Here is a 23,722-nt window from a genome sequence, read left to right as displayed (position 1 = left end):
AAAATAACTCAGTAAGCAACTTAAAAAGGCTCCCACTAGCCAAAGATTAAATAATTTAAGCATCAATAAAACAAGGACAATGAATTTTTTCAAATCCAGTATGTTTAAATCTAAGAGTCCATAATGAGTTTAGGGGAGAAGGGGCGGACCCTAACTGATCACTATCGGAGAAGGCTAATAACCAACTCATCGTTTTGAAACTGGTAAGCCAGGGGGAACTATCTAGCTTTTCTCCAGACTTTCCTATACATACTGTACTACCAGGTGACAAATAGTACATGAGGAACAGTTTCCGTTTATAGAAGACTTCACATAATAAGTGAACAATAAGTTATAGTATTAAGACATCACCATCTTGCAACCCCTAATTATTTCGTAGAACTAAAGCAGGAGGTCCATTGCTTGTTTTTGTAAATAAAGTATTATTAGAACACAGCTACACCCATTCATTCACATTTTATCTATGGCTGCTTTACAAGGGCAGAGTTTAGTAGTTGCATCAGAAGAGCCCAGATGGCCCACAAAGACTAAATATACACTATCAGTCCCTTGCAGAGGTTTGGCATTCTCTGATCTAAAGCATTGAGCATAAATGGCAACTAATCAGCATTGAGAGACAACTAAACACTTTGTGCACCAGACACATGTCAAAAGACAGACTTGTCGAAAGAAATTGAACCTGAATCTGAACAAGTCTCTAGATCCAACTATCAACTAACAAGAAAAACAAAGGACAGATGAGTAGGTTTATTTTTTTAAGATGGCATTTTTAAGTAACCTTTACACCTAACGTAGGGCTTGAACTCACAGCCCCAAGATCCAGAGTTGCATGCTCCACTAAGTCAGCCAGACACCCTGACAGATGAGTACCTTTAATTACAGGAATTAATCACAGGAATGTAATCCACGAACATCCACATCTACTGCCCAAAGACCCAATTTGTTCAACAAAAATTTTAAGGACAAAAGGCAGGGGAACTTAGGAGAAAAATCAACTAATCGCAATGAAGGGAGGGCTCATCTAGAGCCTGACTCAATCAGGTCAACTGCTTTAGAAACATATGAGAGAATCAAAATTACCACCAACTGCATATTTTATCATGTTGGGATTGTTACTGTTTTGTTTTTTTTTAAAGGTGATAATGGTATTGTGGCTGTATTTTTTAAAAGGAGATCTCCTACTTTAAGAATACATACTGGAATACAAATAAATTACATGATGTCTAGGATTTGCTTAAAAATAATACGGAGTGGAGAGAAATCCATAGAAGACAGACAAATAATGTGGCCATGATTTGATAATTATTAAACCTGAGTGATGAATACAAAGGGGTTTATTACGCTAGTCTATTTACTTTTGTATAATTTGAAATTTTTTTCCATAAGAAAAATTAAAAATAAGGCAAAATCTTTCTTATCCAGACACAGAAAAAAATCTGAAGTGAAACGAAGGGGAGGTCGGGAAGTATGCTAGATCTCCCCAAAAAAGGCAACCGGACTGTGAGAAGATGTGAGCTCTTTCAAAAGCAGGGAAAGAAGCCAACTTTGAAAAGAACCAGTTCCGAGATCAAGTAAATGATTTTTACAAACTTAGTGAGGTGCCCTTTCCAACTATATCAAGCACCTAGAACTAGAGAAAAAAAGGATATATATGGCAAATGAACTTAGGCTTGAGTTTGGCTATGACACGTTCCTCAGGGTTTTAAAAAGTCAAGAAACTATAGGATGCAAGAATGATCATGGAGTTTGGGTGAGTGGAAAGCTAATGAGACTAGCAAATAGCCACTTGGGTTAAAAAAAATGCCAAGAAACTACAAGTCATAATTAATACTAAAACCAGATTTAAGAAAGGAGATGGTACAGAAGGTTATGATCAAAACCTCAGAAATTAGAAGTGTTCCAGGTGATGGTGAGGTCTCAGGTCGGAAGTGATAGGGTGTGAGCAGTACCAGAACTTTTGGGTTCCAGTCCTGATGAACTAATGCTGGGTAACTAATTGTTTCAGCTACCTGCCAACGAACCCCACCCTTCTCCCAAGCTTATTTCTAAAGGTATCTGTATGTGTAAAGGTCCCAGGATTGGGAGCTCTGGTCTAAAATGTAGTGATACTGGAAAATTATTAAGATGAAAATGATGGACACTAGACACATCAAGGAAGCAGGATGAGAGTCACCAATATGATAAAAGAGACATCAGAATCAAATAAAGGAAAATTCTAGAGGTCAGTAGAAGGATAAAATTGTGGCAAGAAAGAATAAAAGACTATAGGATTAACGATCAGAACTAGAGCTAAGATGTACCCCGTTCTTCACCCACCCTCTTGACCCTCTTGCATCCTCATCTAATGCCATGGTTTCCATTTGGTGACTGACTTCTCTACAATACTGAACGTGATTATGGATTTTCTTTTTTTTTTAATGTTTTTTTTTAAATTTATTTTTGATACAGAGAGAGACAGAGCATGAGAGGGGGAGAGGCAGAGAGAGAAGGAGACACAGAACCAGAAGCAGGCTCCAGGCTCTGAGCTAGCTGTCAGCACAGAGCCTGACACGGGGCTCGAACCCACGAACGTGAGATCTGACCTGAGCCGAAGCCGGAGACTTAACCAAGTGAGCCACCCAGGCGCCCCCGTGATTATGGATTTTCATGCATCAATAGCAGGCATTTGATAAATATCTGTTGACTGACACTCAAAATGAGCCTACTTCAATAATTTTCTTTTAAAGGTCTCCCATATCAGCAGCGGGTTCTGCTCAATTTTACTCCTCTACCCCCCAACAGCAATGCATTGAAAAAGTCTCAGAGATGTTCAAAAAACATGTTGCCTAACTAGCATCTATGCTTCCAAAAATTTTAGAATATGAAAAGGCACACATAGTGCCGGGGGGGGGAAGAAAAGTTGGCATCACACATTTCTCTTATCATCTCCAAAAATGTGTAATTACATAATGTACATCACTAGGAAGTAAGACAATGTTCTTGATCGGATGAACTCAAAGTACCTAAATAGACAGGAAAAGAAAGCAACAGATAAACTACCTCAGCCTTGCAATGAGGGACTACGGAATACCCACAGAGGACAAAATGTACACACACGCTTTCGTACTTTTAATGTATTCTCTATAAATATTACATATCCCACTGGACCTAGAATCTCATATGCAAAGAATGTTTGGAAGCCTCCAAAAACCTGATGTTACTGCTATTTTTAGATGTGATTCTTTTTAATTAGAAAATTTAAAAAAAACCCGGTACGACTCATATGTAAGAAGAGAAGGCATAATAGACGGGAAGGCAATCCAAACAAAAATTATTTTTACAAACTTTCTATTATTCTTCCAAAAAGTACATATCCTTACCACTTAGAAAGGGTTGTTGAGGCACAGAGTTTGTAGAAAAGACACCAATTTTGGAAAGGATCCATCTAGAAGCTTTTTCGATCCGGAACTTGTACTTTATAGGCACGCAAGTGGGCACACTGGGGCAGAGTGATAGTGATTCACCATGTACACAGCAGAATATGGTATATTCAAGGCTACAAGATAAAAAAGAGAGAGAGAAATAAAGCTGGTTATTAGTAACACCCATGATTAAAACCAAAGTTGTAACATTTTAGCTGTTTTTATAGAACAAATAACATTACTGAAGTTTTTTATAACTGAGAATCTGAACAAGAAGAACTTACTTACATAAATATCTTAATTACATAGGGTAAGAATCTATCCGGAGACAGAAAACAAGAAACTGAGAATTTGTCTTCTGAAGGTTCTAAATTAAAGATTTCCTTGTCACCCATAACATCTCTCAACTATATTGTAAGTTTCCTTACCATCTAAACACAATTACCTGTAACGTAATGAAACAAGGGCAATCAGCAAAAGAGTGCTTCCATAGTACTGGAGGACATATACCTCATAGGACCCCAGAGATGCCTTTATTTCAAAAGGTACCCCCCAAAGTACCCTAATGAATAAGCACCCTCTATTCCTGGCGGTAGTGCCAATATCTACAAAGTTAGGAATGAATTTATCCTTTGACCCAACAGTCCTCTTACTGGGACATTCTCCTACACATATACTTGTACACTCACGAAGTAAAGTGTACAGCAAGATTGTTGTGAGATTGTCCATAAAAGTGAAATACTGAAAACAACCCAAGTTACCCATGTCCCAGCAATTCGACTCCTGGGTATGTAACAAATGATAAGATACATCCATGCAAAAATATGTACATAAATGTTCATAGCAGTGTTATTTGTAATAACCAAAAGACAGGAACAAACAAAGGTCATCCACTTTTAGAGCAATTTGACAGAGTAAATTTATGTTCCTTGAATATAACCATAAAAAGTATGGGCTTGATTTTATGTATCATATAAAAAAAAAAGACAATGGTCATCAAGCGATGAATGAATAAATAAAATGTGACAGATCCCATCCAATGGAATATGTCTCCCACAAAAAGAAATGAAGTAATGATACATGCTACAGAATAGACGAATCTTAAAAACACTATGCAAAGTCAGAGAAGCTAGTCACAAAAGGCCACATATTACATGATTCTATTTATATGAAATTTAGAATAGACCAATCTACATAAAGAGAAAACAGATTAGTGAAGGGCTTGGGGGCGAGGGGGCGATGGAGAGTGACTACTAAAGGGTACAGTGTGTCTCAATTTCCAGTCACTCGCACTCTGACCCAATACTAAATACTAAAATACTCTTCCTAATGGTTTTGAAAGAATTCTAAGTGCCCATTCTAACTTGTATCTGACCTCCCCTCTCTCACTACTCCAATGAACCTCAGATTGCTGCCAAGTGCAAAACTATGATCACAAAAATCTCTGGCTTGGTCACACAGTGGTACTCCTAATCCTACAGAATAAAGTCCAGAAATTCATTAGCCACAAACTCAAGATCCTAATGGAAGAGAATAAACTACAAACACATCTCCCTGATAGTCTCTAGACCACAGGCAAGCTGAGCTCTCCTCTGTGCAAACATACCCCATTCCTACACCCACATCTTTTTTCCATATGGAATGTCCACCCTTTGTTTCCGTGCACTGAAGTTCCTCTAAAATCATTTTAAAGTAAAAAATCACTTATCCAACCAGAGCATTGGATTTCTCAACTCTCACATCTTCAAGGACTACTTTATAAAGATTATATGATACTACAGTTTATAAGTATTATTAAGTATAAACTAAAAAGAGCCAATGTATATCACTCAGCAAATGTTACTGCTATTCACTCAACCAAGTAATCATATATTTTTTTAATTGACATACAAAATTAAAAAATTATGTTTTCCAGCCATACTACATTTTTTGCTCTAAAAGCAACAATTTAAGGTTTGATACCCTTGAAAGTCATGATGATGAAAATTTCTGATAACCAATAGTCTTCAATTATTGGGAATCTCATAGATCCATGGTGTAAGAGCAGCAACCCATTATTTATTTAATCAAGAGCAACTTGATTCGTAATCATTTCACGATATAATGTCAAGTCATTATGCTGTATACCTTAAACGTATACACTGGTGTATGTCAATTATACCTCAATAAAAGGGGGGTGGGACAACTTGATTCACTTTATCCTGTAATACCTACCAAAAATAGGGAAGGAGGGCAAGCAAGCCTTACCAAAAGACAATAGTTTCATTTTTTTTTAATTGTGGTAAAACACACCTAACATATAATTTACCATCTTAATCATTAAGTGTAGAGTCAATAGCATTAAGTACATTCACATTGTTGTGTAAACATAACCACCCATCTCCAGAACTCTATCTTGCAAAACTGAAACTGTGCCCTAAACACTAACTCCCTGTTCCCCCAGCGCCTGGTAACAAGCATTCTACTTTGTCTAAGAGTCTGACTGCCCGGGGACCTCTCACAAGCAGAGTCACACAGGATTTGTTCTTATTTCACTAAGCATGATGTGCTCAAGGCTCATTCAACGAGAACTTCAAAACCACACAAAGGACATGGTGTAAACAGATTCTAATTTAAACTCATGGTTTAAACACACGAGATTTAAAGGACTCAAATTACAGAAAGAAAAGAAAAAGGAGAATAACACATACCAGATAATCCAGTATGACACCAGGCATTCCGCTCCACACAACTCTGAGGAGGTAGTGTTATTATTTCTAACAGGCAAATGACAAAAAGGGGGCCATGGACCATGCAGTATCATTAGGTAGGCCTCCTATGCCACTTTCCTATTTCCACTTTGTTCTTATCATAGAACATATCACTATCTGATGTATATCCATATATCTATATATTTATCTCCCTATGTACCCATTATATGTACACCAAAAAAAACTGAAAAGCATTAGACTGGTGGAAAGGTCACATTTATATAACAAAGTTGTGTCTATTATACAACATAGTTTAACTGAACACCTTACAATCTCTGGCTTTTCTGAGATGCTTGTCCATAGGTACACTTTTTTTTTTAATGTTTATTTATTTTTGAGAGCGTGAGAGACAGAGCATGAGTCGGGGAGGGGCAGAGAGAGAGGGAGACAGAATCCAAAGCAGACTCCAGGCTCTGAGCTGTCAGCACAGAGCACAACACAGGGCTCGAACCCACAAACTGTGAGATCATGACCTGAGCCGAAGTCGGACACTCAACCTACTGAGCCACCCAGGCACTCCCATAGGTACATTTCTTTAGATACTCAGATATTAAGAGACTTCATTACTGCCAAAGATATATTTAGAGATTTTCCCCCCAGCAAAGATGGAAAGTGGAAGGCATTGAAAGGCAAGGGGAGAAGATAAAATTCCAAATGAAAAGTCCAAGGAGGCTTGTGTCCAGTGACCCCAAATCTGTTATAACATTCTTATGTTCTATAAATGGTGTTTCTATCAAACTTCACCTAAGAACTTTTCTACTGAGCATGAGTTTACAATACAGGGGGAGATTACAGTGGTGTGATAGTCTACTTACATCTTCAGTATATTCTCACTATAATATTAGCTATATATACAGTATTTGACTTCTTTCTGCTTTAGAATGAAAAGAAGTATTCCCACCACCCTGTATTGCTATTATTTTCTCCCTCAAATTAGTTAAAACTTTTATTACATTTCAAGAAATTTAAGAATTAAATACCTAACACTTAACTTGCTTAAACTATTTTTTCCTAATTTAAATTATAGCAAATATGTCCACAATTAGAATATAAGATGCTATGAAGCAAAATCTGTTTTTTTTAGGACTCTCATGAAATAAATCCCAACTTATAACAAAGTCTATAATTCCCATTGTTTCATAATTTCTTTTGAGCACAATATGAAAAATGTTACTCATAAAAGAAGTACTGTGCTCACAAAGTAATTTTATCTTCACTGATATAATAACAAGTCAGTGGTTTCCTTTTGTGGTAAACAATGGGTCTTAGCAAACACATTCCCTGCTAAATGTCTTTTACATTTTTTTTTACATATAATTGGTTCAACTTCCTAATAATCACCATTTACCAGAAATGTGAGAGATAAAAATCTATCAAGATACACAATGAGATTAAGCAAGCCAAAAAGAAAAAAAATAAAGAGGGTGGGGGGTAGAGAAAACTTCCAACCCAACACCAATCATCTCCAAGGTACTTTTTAAAAATGAGAGTATCACGGAGCCCCAGATGGGGCTCCGTGCTGAGAATGTGGATCCTGCTTGGGATTCTCTCTCCCTCTCTCTCTGCCCCTCCCCCGCTCGTGCTCGAGCTTGAGCTCTCTAATAAATAAAGGCAAACTTCTAAAAAATATTTTTAAAAAGACAGAATATTGGTTTCAAGGTGACCAAAATCTACGTCTTTTTTCTATGCTCCCAAGGGACCATGCCCATCAGCACACAAACATATCATATGACCCTTGCTTAAAGGGAAGAAAAAAAAAACAAGAGTCCTCTCAAGATACTGTGATTTACACTAGGAAATACTTATTTGGTCTTCATCCCATTTCTGGGACAGAACTCCTAAAACCCTTAGAATCTCCTAAGTGATGGGAGCCTTCAAGGTGTCTTCTGTTAATGAGGTGACTTTGGGGCCACACCTAAGGATCTGAACTAGTTGCCAGGAGAAGCAACCATATGATTAGAGGCCTGAAACTTTCAGGGTCACCTTGCCCCTCACCAGGTGTCAGAGTGAAGCTGGAGAATGAATCAATCACCAATGGCCAAAGATATAATCATCGTGCCTGTTGTAATGAAACCTCCAGAAAAACGCAAGAGGAGGAGGTCTGTCTGGAGAGCTTCTGGGTTGCATATGTGCAGACTTGGGGAGAGGGACACACTCTGAGGGCAGGGAAGGTTGGGCCATACCCTGCCCTGTGCAGCTCTTCCATCAGACTGTTGTTCTATATCCTTTTATAATTAACTAGTAATCTCATAAGTAAAATGTTGCTTCAAGTTCTGTGAGCCACTCCAGCAAATGAATTGAACCTGAGGAGAATTTGCTGGAATCTCTAATCTATAGCCAATAGGTCAGAAGCACAGCCTGATAACCTGGACTAGCATCTGAAGTGTGTCTGTGGAGGCAGGAGTGGACATGGGGACACGGCCTTGTAGGCCTCAGCCCTTAAACTGTAGGATCTGATGATATCAGCTCAGGTCTGAGAACTGCTTGGTGGTATGGAAAAACCCATATATACACATCCTGGAATAGATGACCATAATGTTTACCTCCCTTGACCACAAAACCCTTGTCCATGACTACAGCATCTCTCTGCTCCCTTTTGTAATAAAGGTCTTCCACAAAGTTGTCTCTGTACAATATTTTACTAGCTTCCCTTCTTCACCCTATTTTCTTGTCCATCCATTCCAAAGCTATCTACCTTTCACTCCACAGGACTGTTGGGTGATGTCACTAATGACCTCCACACCTCATGAAATCTAAAGGTCAATATCAGGCCTCATCTGAGTTGACTCTACAGCAGAACTTCCCTCCCTCCTTTTTGAAAGACTGTCTTCACCTGGACTGCAAAATGCCACACTCCTGGTTTTCTTCCTCTTCCTATGAGATGCTCTTCCTCTGCCTCTTTCCCACCTCAGAACACTGAAGAACCCAGGGTCAGAGCACTCTTGTCCACTGACATTTACCTCTAAGTGACCTTATCCAGGCTCAAGGCCTTAAAAATAAAATTTGGGGTTTGTCAGCATAGAGATGGTATCTCTAACCCCACCCTCTCTCCTGAGCACTAACCTCAAAAATTCAACCATCCATTTGAACATCAAGTAGGATCTCAAACTCAACACTTAATACACCCCCCTAAATCTTCTCCTGCTCCGACACTGCACCTCAGTAATAATACCATCATTCTTCTAGAAGTCCCCACTTCATCCTAACAAAAAATAAAGAGATGAACTGTAAAACCAACAACTCTTCTTAGATCCATGAGAACACTGAGGTCACAGGGCAAATCAGAACTACCAGAATTGAAGAAACAGACAAATACAGAGAGTCACAACTTATGAAATAAAAACTTCCATGGAATCAGTGCCAGGGTAAGAAAACCTGAACTTTAATTGACAATTTGCTGGAGGTTCAGTGTGGACAACTTTGAGAGACAAAAACTCCAGGAAAATCCAGTCTACACTTTTATGTATGAATTTTATCTCCAAGAGCTAGACTTAGTTCTCATAATGAATATCGGAGAAAAATCCCTTCATGCTTCCCAGTGGGAGGGGTTAGGGGCAGGAAACATTTTTAAATACTCCAAAGCATTATTTTTCTTAACAAGGTCAGTCTTCAGGAGAAACTATTTAACCAAAGCCTAACTGACCTGGGGAAAAACAAATAACCCAACTCCAGCCCACTCTAGCTATCCTTTCCTACCTAATGGGGGAAAGGAAGGACTAAGAAGCACTGGTGAAATTCATAGTCCAGAGGCACAGGCTCATTAACACACTGACACCTAATCATAGAACCACAGAACACTTCTTCTCTCCCCACACCATACCACATCACTGAAGGTCTATTTACAGTCATTTACTCAAGTCAGTACATCATGTCCTGCTATTAAGAAAAAAATTACAATGCATACTGAAAACACACACACACACACACACACACACACACACACACACACACACACACACACACACAGTTTGAAGAGACAGAGTAAGCACCAGAATCAGACTGAGATATGGCAGGAATGTTGGAATTATCAGGCCAGGAATTCAAAACAGTTATGATTTATATTTTTAAGGGCTCTAATAGATAAATTAGACAGCATGCAAGAATAAACAGTCAATGTAAGCAGAGAGACGGAAATTCTAAGAACCAAAAGAAACACCAGGAATCAAAAACAGTAACAGAAATAAAGGGTGTCTTTAATTGGCTTTTTAGTAGACTGAACTTGGCTGAGGAAACAATCTCTGAACTTGAAGACATCTCAATAGAACCCTAAAAAGAAATAGATTAGAAAACTGAAAAGAAAAAAGAAAAAAGACTGAGGGCACCTGGATGGCTTAGTCAGTTAAATGTCCAACTTCAGCTCAGGTCACGATCTCACAGTTTGTGAGTTCCAGCCCCACAGTGGGCTTGCTATCAGCTCAGAGCCTGCTTTGGATCCTCTGTTCCCCCCAGCTCCCCACCACCCTGACCCTCTCTCTGTCCTGTGCTCAAAAATAAATAAAACATTTCTTTTAAGTTAAAAAAAAAAAAAAAGAATTAGCTGAATCAATTTTTAAAAAAGGGAAAAGTCTGAAAAAAAAAAGACAAGAATATAACATCCTACCACTGCAGGAATGACTACAAAAGATGTCACGTATATGTAACAGGAAGACTGGAAGAAGAAAGAAAGGAACAGAAGAAATACTTGAAACAATAATGCCTGAGAATTTTTTCAGACTCACATTGGATACCATGCTAGAGATCAAGGGAGTTCAGGGACCACCAAGGACAATAAATACCAAAAGAACTACAACCAAGCACATCACACTCAAACTACAGAAAATCCAAAATAAGAAGTCCTGAAAGAAGCCAGAGGAGGAAACCACGCTACCTACGAAGGAGCAAAGGTAAGAACTACATGTGGTTTCTCAGAAACTATGCAAGCAAAAAGAGAATGAAGTGAAATATTTAAAATGTTGATAGGAAAAAAACCACCTAGACTTCTGTACCCTGAAAAATCATCCTTTAGAAATGATGGAGAAATAAAGACTTTCTCAAACAAAAAAACCAAGGTAATTTGTTGCCAGCAGACCTGTTAATGTACATAAAGAAAGAAGAAGCATCAGAGAAGGGGTAGGGAAGGTAAAATTAAAACTTTTCCTTCTCCTTAATTGAGCTAACAACAGTTTGTTCATATTACTAGCAACAATGTGTTCAATTATGTATGGCTATGTAAATGAAATTAAATATAGCAATGATACAAGAAAAGGGATGGCAGAGAAGGAACTGGGTGAGAGGAAATAGTATAGTATTATTTGAAAGTGGATTTAGATTAGTTGTAAATGTATATTGCAAACTCTAGGGCAATGACTAAACACAATTGTTTTAAGTACAATTAATATGCTCAGAAAGGAGAGGTGCCTGGGTGGCTCAGTCGTTTAAGCATCTGACTTCAGCTCAGGTCATGATCTCATGGTTCATGGGTTCAAGCCCTGCATAGGGCTCAAAGTCTGGACCCTGCTTCAGATTGTGTCTCCTTCTCTCTCCCTGCCCCTCCCTTGCTAGTTGTCTGTCCCATTTTCTCAAAAATAAATGTTTTTAAAAAATTATAAGAAAGGAGAGAAAACATAATTATATAAAATGCTCAAATTAAAACCATAAAAGGCAGAAAATGATTAGAATACAAAAAAGAGAAGATAGAACAAGGTGATAAGTAGGAACAGTAACAAATACAATAGTTATTAATCCACCTACAGAAATAATCAATATAAACATCAATTGTCTAAATGCACTGATTAAAAGAAAGAGACTGGCACAGCAGATCAAATAATAAGGCAGATTGCCTAAAAGAAACTCACTTAAAATATAAAGAAACATATGGATTAAAAGTAACTGCATGGAGAAAGATATACCATGCTAGCACTAATAAAAAGAAAAATGGAATGGCTATGTTACTTTCATACACAGCAGATTTAAAAGCAAGGAAAGTTGTCAAGGATAAAGAGGACCATTACATAATGACCAAAAAGTCAATTCTCCAAAACCTAACAATCCTCAATGTGTATATGCCTACCAATAGAACACCAAAATATACGAGGCAAAAACTGATAACACTGCAAGGAGAAATAAATGAATCTACTATTATAGTTGAAGATAGCAACACTCCTCTTTCAGAAATGAACAGATTCAGCAGGCAGAGAATCAATAAGGACATAGATGAACTCTACAACACCATCAATAAGCTGGACATCCCTTATTATAATTATAATTGACATCCCTAGACTACTTTATTCAGCAAGAGCAGAGTACACATTCTTCTCAAGCTCACACGGAACATTCACCAAAATAGACCACATTCTGGCCCATGGAACACAGCTTAAGAAACTTAAAAGAAAGAAATCCTACAATGCCTACTCTCAGTTCACAGTGGAATTAAACTAGAAGTCAATGACAGAAGGATAATTGGAACATCACAAAATATTTGGAGATTGAAGAACATATTTCTAAATAATACACAAAAAAGAAATCTCAGAAGAAATTTTAAAATATTTTGAACCAAATGAAAATACTTAAAATTTGTGGGATGCAGCAAAAGCAGTGCTTAGATGGAAATTTACAGTAGGAACTACACATATTAGAAAAGAAAATCTAAAATCAACAATCTAAGTTTCCGCCTTAGAAAACTAGAAAAAGAGCAAACTGAATTCAAAGGAAGCAGAAGGAAATAAAGAATAAGAATGAAAGCAGAAATCAATGAAATTGAAAACATGAAATCAATAGAGAAAAATCAATGAAACCAAAAGCCAGCGACGAAAAACAGGAGGACATAAATTACTAATCAAAAATGAAAGAGGGACATCATTACAAATTCCACGAACATTAAAAAAATAAAAAATACTATGAATACCTATATGTCCACAAATCTAATTACCTGGATGAAATGGACTAATTCTTCAAATAGATAATCTGAATGAACCTGTATCTATTTTTCAAATTCAGTCAATAATTAACTTAATTTTTATTCCCAAACTGAAAGCACCAGGCCCAGATGTGTTCACTGGTGAATTCTACCAAGCATTTATGGAAAAACTATACCAATGCTCTACAATAACTTTCAGAGATTAGAAGCAGGGGAAATACTTCCTAAATCATTCCATGAGGCCAGCATTACCAAAACAAAGACATTACAAGAGAAGAAAACTATACAGACTAATATCACTCATTAACATAAGTACAAAAACCTCAACAAAATATTACCAATAATGTATAAAAGGAATTACACACCATGACAATGTGGGATTTATCCCAGGCACGAAAAGTCCAACATTTGGAAATCAAGTAATGTAAGTCATCATGTTAACAGGCTAAAAAAGAAAAATCATATGACCATATCAATTGGTTCAGGAAAAGCATTTGACAAAATCCAGTGCCGATTTATAATAAAAACGTTCAATAAAATAGGAATAGAGGGCAACTTCCTCAATTTGATAAAGGTTATCTACAAAAGAACTACAGCTAACATCATTCTTAATGGTGTAGTAAAAAACTAGAAGTTTCCCCAATAAGATCAGGAACAAGGCAAGATGTCTGCTCTCACCATTCCTTTCCAACATTGTACCTAAGGCCTAGCTATGCCTTAAGATAAGACAAGAAAACAAGTGATATACAAATTGGGGAGAAAAAAAAATAAAACGGTCTTTGTTGGCAGATAACATGGTCATCCTCGGTGAAAACCCAAAAGAACGAACACACACACACACACACACACACACACACACACACACCTGGTGAAAACCCAAAAGAACGAACACACACACACACACACACACACACACCTGGTGAAAACCCAAAAGAACGAACACACACACACACACACACACACACACACACACACACACACACACCTGGAACTAATAACAAGGTTGCAGGATACAAGGTTAATATATAAAAGACAACTGTGTTCCTATATACAAGCAGTGAATAAGCAGGATTTGAAATTTAAAACAATACCATTTACATTAGCAATCCTCCAAAATGAAATACTTAGGTATAAATTGAACATAATATGTACAAGATCCATATGAGGAAAACTACAAAATTCTGGTGAACAAAATCACAGAAAATAAATGGAGAGACAGTCCATGTTCATGAACAGGAAGACTTAATATTGTCAAAATGTCAGTTCCTCCCAATTTAATCTGTGGATCCAATGAAATCCCAAACAAAATCCCAGTATATTAACAACAAACTGACTCTGAAGTTTATACGGAGAGGCAAAGGATCCAGAATAGTCAGCATTATATTGAAGGAGAACAAAGTTGGAAGACTGACATTATATGACTTCAAGACTTAAAATAAACCTATAAAAAAGACAGGATAATATTGGAGAAAAAACAGACAAACAGATCAATGGAACAGAATAGAGAACCCAGAAACAGACCCACATAAATACAGCCAAACTGATCTTTGACAAAGGGACAAAAGCAATACAATGGTGCAAACATGGTCTTTTACACAAATGGAGCTGAACTAACTAGACATCCACATGCAAAAAAAAAAATAAAAAATAAAAAAAATTAAAAGAGTCCAGACACAGATCTTGCACCCTTCATAAAAATTAACTCAAAAAGGAACATGGAGGGGTGCCTGGGTGGCTCAGTCGGTTAAGCGTCCGACTTCGGCTCAGGTCAGATCTCATGTTCATGGGTTCGAGCCCCGTGTCAGGCTCTGTGCAGACGGCTAGCTCAGAGCCTAGAGCTAGCTCAGAGCCTAGAGCCTGCTTTCGGTTCTGTGTCTCCTCCTCTCTCTGCCCCTCCCCCTCTCATGCTCTGTCTCTCTCTGTATCAAAAATAAATAAAACATTAAAAAAAAAAAAAGGAACATGGACCTGAATGTGAAAGGCAAATCTACAACCAGAAAATAACAAAAAAGCGAAAACCAAGATGCCCTGAGGTATGGTGATGACTTTTTAAATACCAAAGGCACAATCCATGAAAGAAATACTTGATAACTGACATCATTAAGATGAAAAACCTACTGTGCAAAAGACAATGTCAAGAGAATGAGAAACCAAGCCACAGACCGGGGGAAAAAATATTTGGGGGGGAAGAAAGCACTTAATAAAAGATTGTTATCCAAAATACACAAAGAAAAACTTAAAACTGAATAGGAAAACAATTTGATTAAAAAATGGGCCAAAGACCTTAACAGACACCTAACTAAAGAAGATATGCATGCTGCAAATAAGCATATGAAAGGCCGCTCCCGTCATAGGTCATCAGGGAAATGCAAATTAAAATGAGCTGTAGGGCTGCACATCTATTAGATGGCCAAAATCCAGAACAACTGACAACCACAAATGCTGGGAGGAATGGGAAGGAACAAGAACTCTTACTCATTGCAGGTGGGAACACAACATGGAATCCCCACTTTGGAAGACAGGCTGGAGGTTTCTTAGAAAACTAAGCATACTCTTACCATATGACACTGCAGTTGTGCTCACTGGTATTTACAGGAGTTGAAAACATGCCCACACAAAACCTGCACCCAGATGTTTAACACAGCTTTATTCACAATTGCCAAAATTTGGAAGCCAGGGGGATGTTCCTCAGTAGATGAATGGATAAACTGTGGTCTATCCAGACAACCGGAACATCATTCGGTGCTAAGAAGAATTGAGCCATCATCGAGCCAGGAAATAAGAGCTTTAAATACATAATGTTAAGTGAGAAAAGCAAATCTGAAAAGGCTACACAGTGAATGATTTCAACTACAGGTTACTCTGGAAAAGGCAAAACTATGGAGGCAGTAAAAAGATGATTGGTTGCCAGAGGTTTTCCAGAAGGGGAGGGAACAGGCAGAGCAAAGAGGGTTTTAGGGCAATGAAAATATTCTGTACAATATAACAACGGATACATATCATTATACATTTACCCAACCATAGAATACACAACACCAAAAGTGAACCGTAATGTAAACTGGGGACTTTGAGTAATTATGATATGACAACGTGGGTTCAACAACTGTAACAATGTACCACTCTGGTGGGGGAATGCTGATGATGGGGGGCTAGGGGTACATGAGTAGGAGCCATGGGTATATGGGAAACGTCTATACTGTCCATTTTGCTATGAATCTGAAACTGCTCAAGAAAAAAAAAAAAAGGCTTTGTAAGGAATAATGTCTAGGGGCGCCTTAGTGGCCCAGGCAGTTAAGCATCTGACTTCAGCTCAGGTCATGATTCACATTCCGTGAGTTCGAGCCCCGCATGGGTTCTCTGCTGACAGCTCAGAGCCTGGAACCTGCTTCGGATTCTGTGTCTCCAGCTCCCTCTACCTCTCCCCCACTCACATGCTCACTCGCTCACGCTCTCTCTCTTAAAACTAAACATTAAAATAAATTTTTTAAAAAGAATATCTATAAAAAATAAGGATTTAAATAAAATTTTAGTAAAATTTTAGTGGGGATGAAAAAATCTCTTGCCTTATCTGATCAGGCTCTGGTTCCAGTTGTTCCCAGATATCTTACAAAACAAGTTTTCAGTTTTGGTTGCCATTAAAACAAAAAAGGAAAATTGTTTGTACAGGTTTTTTTTTAATGACTATATCAAAGACAATGCCAGAATTTCACCTTATCATAAACGGCTCCATCCATTGAAAGTAATTTTTGAGGGGCGCCTGGGTGGCTCAGTTGGTTGAGCGTCCAACTCTTGATTTCAGCTCAGGTCATGATCCCAGAGTTATGGGATCAAATTCTGCATAAGGCTAGCACAGAGCCTCCTTAAGATTCTCTCTCACTCTCTTTCTGCTCCTCCCCTGCTCATGCTTGCTCAAAAAGAAAAAAAAATGTTTAACTGTTGAAAATAGAGTTTAACTTGTTTTATAAAAAAAATGATTTTTTTCCTGGATGTAGCAAATAATTTTACAGAAAAACGAGACAGAAATCATTGCAAGGATTGGTGTTCTACGGCCAGTGAAGGAAATCAGTTTACAATATAAGTGGTGTAAAAAATGTAAAGTATGTGTTTATAAACATTTTTCTAGTGAGAGGTCCACAGGTGTCAGATTCTCAAAGACAACTATGACCCAGACAAGACTGAGAACAGCAAGTCCTTAGGCGTAAGTTAAATCAAGACATTCACCCACTATTTTATTAAATAAAATAGGGCTCTACCATCTTCATTTATGAAACCTTTCCTGACTTCCCTCCAGTATATACAGCTCCTTTCCACAGACATAAAAGGAAAATAATTTATTGCCACCAGAGTATTTTCTTAGAAAAGTGCTAGGGAACATCAGAAGTGTCGATTATTAGATAAAAGAAAACACCCGAAAGTCAATTAAATCACCCCAAAACTTTTTTAGAGAGAGAGAGAATACGCACAAGCATTGAGGAGAGGCAGATAGAGACAGAGAAACTTTTTTTTTAAGTTTGAGAGAGTGAGCGAGTGTGAGTGCGTTCGTGTGGAGCAGGGGGAGGGGCGGAGAGAACCCCCAGCAGACTCCCTGCTGTCAGTGCAGAGCCCTAAAGGGGATGCATCTCAGATTGTGAGACCACCACCTGACCTGAAATCAAGAGATGGACACTTAACCAACTGAGCCACCCAGGCGCCTCTAGAGAGAGAGACTCAAGCAGGCTTCACGCCCAGCACAGGGCCCACAGGGCTCAACTGCACAACTGTGAGATCATGACCTGACCTGAAATCAAGAGTCTGGCGCTTAAGCAACTGGGCCGCTCCCCCTCTTATTTTTTTTTTTTAAAGGATACATTCACATCTGGTTGGCAAGATCCTAGAATATAACTGGGCTACATATGTTAAGACTATTAAAATGTCATTAACCTCTAACCCAAAGAGGAATTTGCCAAATAATACAAAAACAGGTTTAAAATTGTGTAGGGGCGCCTGAGTGGCTCAGTCGGTTAAGCAGCTGACTTCAGCTCAGGTCATGATCTTACGGTTAGTGGGTTTGAGCCCTGCGTCAGGCTCTGTGCTAACAGCTAAGGGCCTGGAGCCGCTTCTGATTCTGTGTCTCCCTCTCTCTCTGACCATCCCCCCACTCACACTCTGTATGTGTGTCTCTCTCTCAAAAATAAATAAACGTTAAAAAAAATTTTAATAAAATAAAATAAGTGTATGCAGAAAGATGCTTAACTGTAGTATATCAGTCAAAAGCCCAGGCTCCAAAGATGATTTGTGGGGATTCACTTAGAAGTTATACGACACAAGGTAAGTTTCCATGCTTTAAAAAAAAAAAAAAAATAGGGGGGGTGGGGATTTGGAAAGCTTGGATGGCTCTTTTTTATTATTGATTGATATTGGGGGTGCAACTAGGAGTCTGACTTATTGTGAGTCTTCCATGAATTTTTAAAGAAATAAACACTTCTGTAATGACTCTCTTTAAAACAAAGAGAGCAATTATTTACTATGGCACCAAATTCTTCCGTTTCCCTTCATTTGCATACCAGGTCTCTCAAATTCTCAGTAATGTTTACCAAAATCTTCCTGCACTTCAAAAAATTTCTTTTGGGGGCGCCTGGGTGGCTCAGTCGGTTAAGCGTCCGGCTTCGGCTCAGGTCATGATCTCACGGTTCGTGGGTTCGAGCCCCGCATTGGGCTCTGTGCTGACGGCTAGCTAAGAGCCTGGAGCCTGCTTCGGTTTCTGTGTCTCCCTCTCCCTCTGACCCTCCCCTATTCCCACTGTCTCTGTCTCTCAAAAATAAATAAAGAACATAAAAAAAATTTTTTTTTTATTTCTTTTGATGCATTTAGTATCTATGTTATTTGGCATGTACAGTATTATATGTATTCTAATTTTCTTAAAACTTATGTTTCTTGTCATAACAGAACGTTATTTTTTATGCTATTTAGTGTTTGCAGGGGGGGGTTATTTAGAGAGAGAGAATGAGCAGGGGAGGGGCAGAAAGAATCCCACGTGTGCTTTCTCGCTGTAGGCACAGGGCCCAAGGAGGGGCTCAAGCTCACCAACCTCAAAATCATGACCTGAGGCAAACCAGGACCCGGTCACTCAACCAACTGAGCCACCCATGCACCCCTATACTATTTAGTGTTTTTAATTTAAATTCCCTGTGTCTAATTATTTTTGTATTCACAGAATATTGTATTCATGTGCTCATTCACATATATTAAAACTTTATTCACTTTCCTTTAAAAAAAAAAAAAACACCCAGCACACAGTAAGCCCTCTGTAAAGGTGTGCTCACTTACTTAAAAACACTAAGCAACAACTAGGTGTTAAGTACTGTGCTAGGTGGCTGGAATGGGTCAGTGAGGAAAAGGTCAATGAGGAATGCTACCCTCTTACAGCTTACTTGCTACCAGTGGGAGAGGACAAACCACATTTAATACGTAAATTATGGGGCACCTGGGTGGCTCAGTGGGTTGAGTGTCCAATTTCGACTCAGGTCACAATCTCATATTTGTGAGTTTGAGCCCCATGTCAGGCTCTATGTTAACTGCTCAGAGCCTAGAGCATGCTTCGTGTATATGTGTGTGTGTGTGTGTGTGTGTGTGTGTGTGTGTCTGCTCCTCCCCCACTCACACTCTGTCTCTGTTTCAAAAAAAGAAAAAAAGAAAAAATACGGGGTATGAAAAGGTGAAAGAAGATATTAAAAAGAAAACATGGAACTCCAAGCACTGGGCGTGGCGGGGGCTGTAATTTTTCAGTGGAATGCAGCTTACTGAAAAGGTGACATCTGAGCAAAGACGAGCCAGCCAGGTGCGCATCAGGACTAAGCCAACACTAAGGCCCTAGGGCAGAAACATGCCCGGCACATGAGAGCAAGAACAAAGAAGATTACAGCAGGTGAGTCAGGGCAAGAGTAGCAAAAGCAAAGGGTCAGGAAGGTAGGAAGAGACTGACAGGGCCTGCAGACAAATGTGCCTTCATGAGCTGGGGGCCACTGCTGGGTCTGTCCAGGAGTAACAGGATCATCATACATGTTAAAGGAGCGCTCTGGCTACCACGCTGACAAAGGGCACAGGGGAGAGGCACAGGGAACGCAGGACCTCTCGGTGGCAGGCTATTTGTGACTCAAGTGTCAGAAAAACCCTTATCTTTCAGCATGAGGAATTGCTCTTGGATTCAGCTAGCTGTCTAGCTCTGTTCCCCAGGAAACCATGAATGTCAGAAACCACAGAATGTCAGCTATGTTACTAGGCAACATGGCTTATGGTAAAAATGACCCATTGGTAAACTGCTCGGGCCGGAGAAGGACTATAAATACCTGGAGAGTGGCTGTAACTTTGGACTTGTCCCAGCATGTTGACTCCTGTAATCGAACACGTACCCTGTGGGGATCTTAAGACCACGCTCGGGGGTGGTCATACGAGGTAATGGCTTTTGTGAACATGCAGCCCCTTCGGTGAGCTACCTAACCCCTCATGGGAGCCTCATTACTCACACCTGAGCTTCATCTGGAAGGCGGGGCACAGAGAGTAGTTCTGGCAGGTTTTTTTCTTTTTTTAAAAAAATAAACATTAAAAGTAAACTCTCAGCGCACTGTAGACTTGAACTCACAACTCCGAGATCAAGAGTCTACTGACTGCTCTACTGACTGAACCACCCCTGGCTGTTCTTTCTGCACTGCTACAAGGACCCCCCAAAAAGAACACTGGCAAGCTGTGATGCCTGTCCCATATCCTCATAAGCAAACGTGATATCAACATGGACTGCCATAGGCCACAGGTCCAGTTGAACCCTACTGAAACCCCCTGGGTAGGCACTGCTCTGTTGCAAGAGATCGCAGTAGCACGGACCAGGATGGCAGTGGTAGAAATAGGAACAAGTAGTAAAATGTAAATATAATTTGAAGGAGGTGCTCATAGGAGCTTCCAATGAACAAAAAGTGGGATGTGAAAGAGTAAAGTTAGGGATAGCACCAAAAATTCTGGCCTTGGCAACTGGAAAGATGGAGTGGAAAATTGGAATAGGGGAAGGACTAGAGATTTGGAGTTCAATTTTAGACAATTTTGAGTTGAGGGTCCTTCTCAACTCACTTTCTCTTCTATGACCCAAGATGGTCGCAGCAGCTCCAAGCCTCATGAGCTCATATAACAACATCCAAGAGAAGGGCCGTACCTTCATATGCTGAAGGAAACTAGACCCCTTCTCTTATGGGTCACTATCCCGAAACCAATCATGACCATGAACGGAACTTAACACAATCAGCTTTACACTGACCCATATTCACGAACTGCCACCTTTGGACTGGAGATAGGGGAGAGGGGGTGCAGTGTCACTAAATACCTGGACAAAATTGGGCTTCCATTAGCATGGAAAGAGACTTATAAGTACAGTGTCTGTCAAAGGTATTGGATGAACCATCCACATCAATGCTGAAATCACCCGGAATAAAAGATTAGTAATCAAGAACATGAACAAAATAAGTCAGGGAGCCAGGCAGTAAGTGAGAGGAAGTGACCTACCTTCTGTTCCATGAAAAAACATCTAGACAAATCCTGTGAAATTATACAACCAAGAAAAGAATCTAAATGATTTGAGGGGAAAAAAAAATGAAGACTCTGACTAAAATCAGAAACTCTCAATTGCAAAAGAGAGAGCAATGTCTCAGAAATTTCTAAAGTGAAATAATTGTGACCTAGATTTTTATATTCAAATGATCCATCAAGTAAGAAAGCATAAAAAAAGACACTTTCAGAAATGTAAGGGCATTACTTGAGGGTAGTCTCTAGCAACTAGGATGAAAACCAATAAAGTAGATGCAAGAACACAAGAAATGGTGGAAATGATCCAAGAGTGAAATGAAAAAGACGTCCCCGGACAGCAGCTGTGCAGCAGGACTAGACAATAATTCATCCTATTAAAACAAAAAATTAGTGAATTCCATGAAAGGAAAAAGGAGTGGACTCCATCCAAAAGATACAATAACTAAGAAGCTGGTTTAATGACAGGAATGCATATTTCTTTTCTCAATAGAAAAAAGAAAATTATGCAACAGAAAATTTCCGCAAAATGCTGACTGTTTACCCAGTTTTCTCCCTTACTGTTTGCTAAGGAAACCTAATTGTTTTTTCTTTTTCAGGTTATCAGGTGAGAAACACATGACTAGAGAAGGTAGCCTCTACCCCAGACCCAAGGGATAAGTCACTGTAGATCTAAACTAAGCCCAGAAATCCCATTCTCCTCTGCTAGCAATTGACCTGAGCAACTGCCCCTGTCCCACGGTAGAGAAGCGATTCCTTGCAGGCCGATGAGACATACAGGAAAATCATCTGGGGAACTTCCTGAAAGATTTTCCAAGATGAAAAGAGACCTGATGGGGAGAAAATGTGCGATAAGGGATGTTATTGGGCAACTGGTGAGTTTGAATATAGACTGTTTATTAGACGACAGTATTGTATCATGGCGGACATGGAGAGGTACCACCCACATCCAGCGACTCTCCACCAGGGTGACAAGTATGGTCATGCTGTTAGCTTCATCAGAGTAGGCTTCAGCTGTCAAGAGGAGATCTCGTTCTCTGGACAGCTCAAGCTCATCACCGAGAAAGGCAAGGCACAGGCAAAGCCATTCCTACCCAACACGGAACTGTGCTAATGGACAATCCCGACTCCAGATCTGCTCCTTCTGCTAGCAGACAGGCCGTCACAATCCGACAGCCCCAGCTACCCGCTTCTTTTACATTCGTGCAGCCCGAATCCTGGCCTCAGCATCTGCTTCCGAGCAAACTCAAATGCTAAATTTCCTGAATTTAATCATTGTTCCAGCATCACATGAGGACGTCCTTTCCTTAGCTGATACGCAGTAAAGCATTTAAGAATAGAGTCATGAGCTCTACAATTTTCTCTCCGAATATTCCCCAAAAAACAACTATAGGGGCGCCTGGTTGGCTCAGTCGGTTAAGTGTCTGACTTTTGCTCAGGTCATGATCTCGCAGTTCGTGGGTTCGAGCCCCACATCAGGCTCTGTGCTGACCGCTAGCTCAGAGCCTGGGGCCTGTCTTCAAATTCTGTGTCTCCCTCTCTCTCTCTGACCCTCCCCTGCTCATGCGGGCGGTCTCTTTCTCTTTCTCTCTCTCTCTCTCTCTCAAAAACAAATTTAAAAAAAATTTTTTAAACAACTATAGATCTATAGACAAAGATAAAGGAGAAAGCAAATATAGGAAAACGTAACAGGTGAATTGAGGTAACAGACAAGAGTTCACATTACTCTTCTCACAATTTTAAAAGTTTTTAAGTTTTTCTAAAATAGGTTTTAAAACTGGCAAAGATCCAAAAGCAGCAGCACCCATTTTATCCTCTTCTCTTTCCCTTTTAGGAAGTGAGACAAAAATACGTGGGGCAGCAGCACCCACCACCAATAGAAGAAAGTTCAAGACAATCAGCTGGGTCACCTGTGGTTGGACATTCTGCAAAATGCGACCAAAAGAACCAAAGTGAAACACCTGGAAAAACAAAAAAGCTAGTCAGGAAAATCATGGTTCTGGGGTGCCTGGCTGGCTCAGTTGATAGAGTATGTGACTCCTGATCTCAAGATTGTGAGCTGAAGCCCCATGGTGGGTATAGAGATTACTTAAGAAAAATTAAAATTAATAAATTTTTTAAAAAGTCATGGT

The 23,722-nt window shown here is 39.3% G+C and overlaps 1 protein-coding gene across 6 annotated transcripts in view; it reads right to left on the bottom strand.

The window, feature by feature from the left end:
- The window catches only part of FRYL (FRY like transcription coactivator), a 261,750-nt gene that overhangs the window by 221,026 nt on the left and 17,002 nt on the right, over positions 1 to 23,722 (bottom strand). For all 6 annotated transcript variants that reach the window (XM_029946008.1, XM_029945999.1, XM_029946032.1 and 3 more), the window contains exon 2: positions 3,360 to 3,535. The gene's annotated coding sequence lies outside the window, so the exon portion shown is untranslated. The remainder of the gene's footprint in view (positions 1 to 3,359; positions 3,536 to 23,722) is intronic.

Source organism: Suricata suricatta, chromosome 1, assembly GCF_006229205.1.
Source record: "Suricata suricatta isolate VVHF042 chromosome 1, meerkat_22Aug2017_6uvM2_HiC, whole genome shotgun sequence".
Classification (NCBI taxonomy): Eukaryota; Metazoa; Chordata; class Mammalia; order Carnivora; family Herpestidae; genus Suricata; species Suricata suricatta.
Note: the sequence above shows the minus strand (reverse complement) of the source record. Positions and strands in the feature narration are given on the sequence as shown.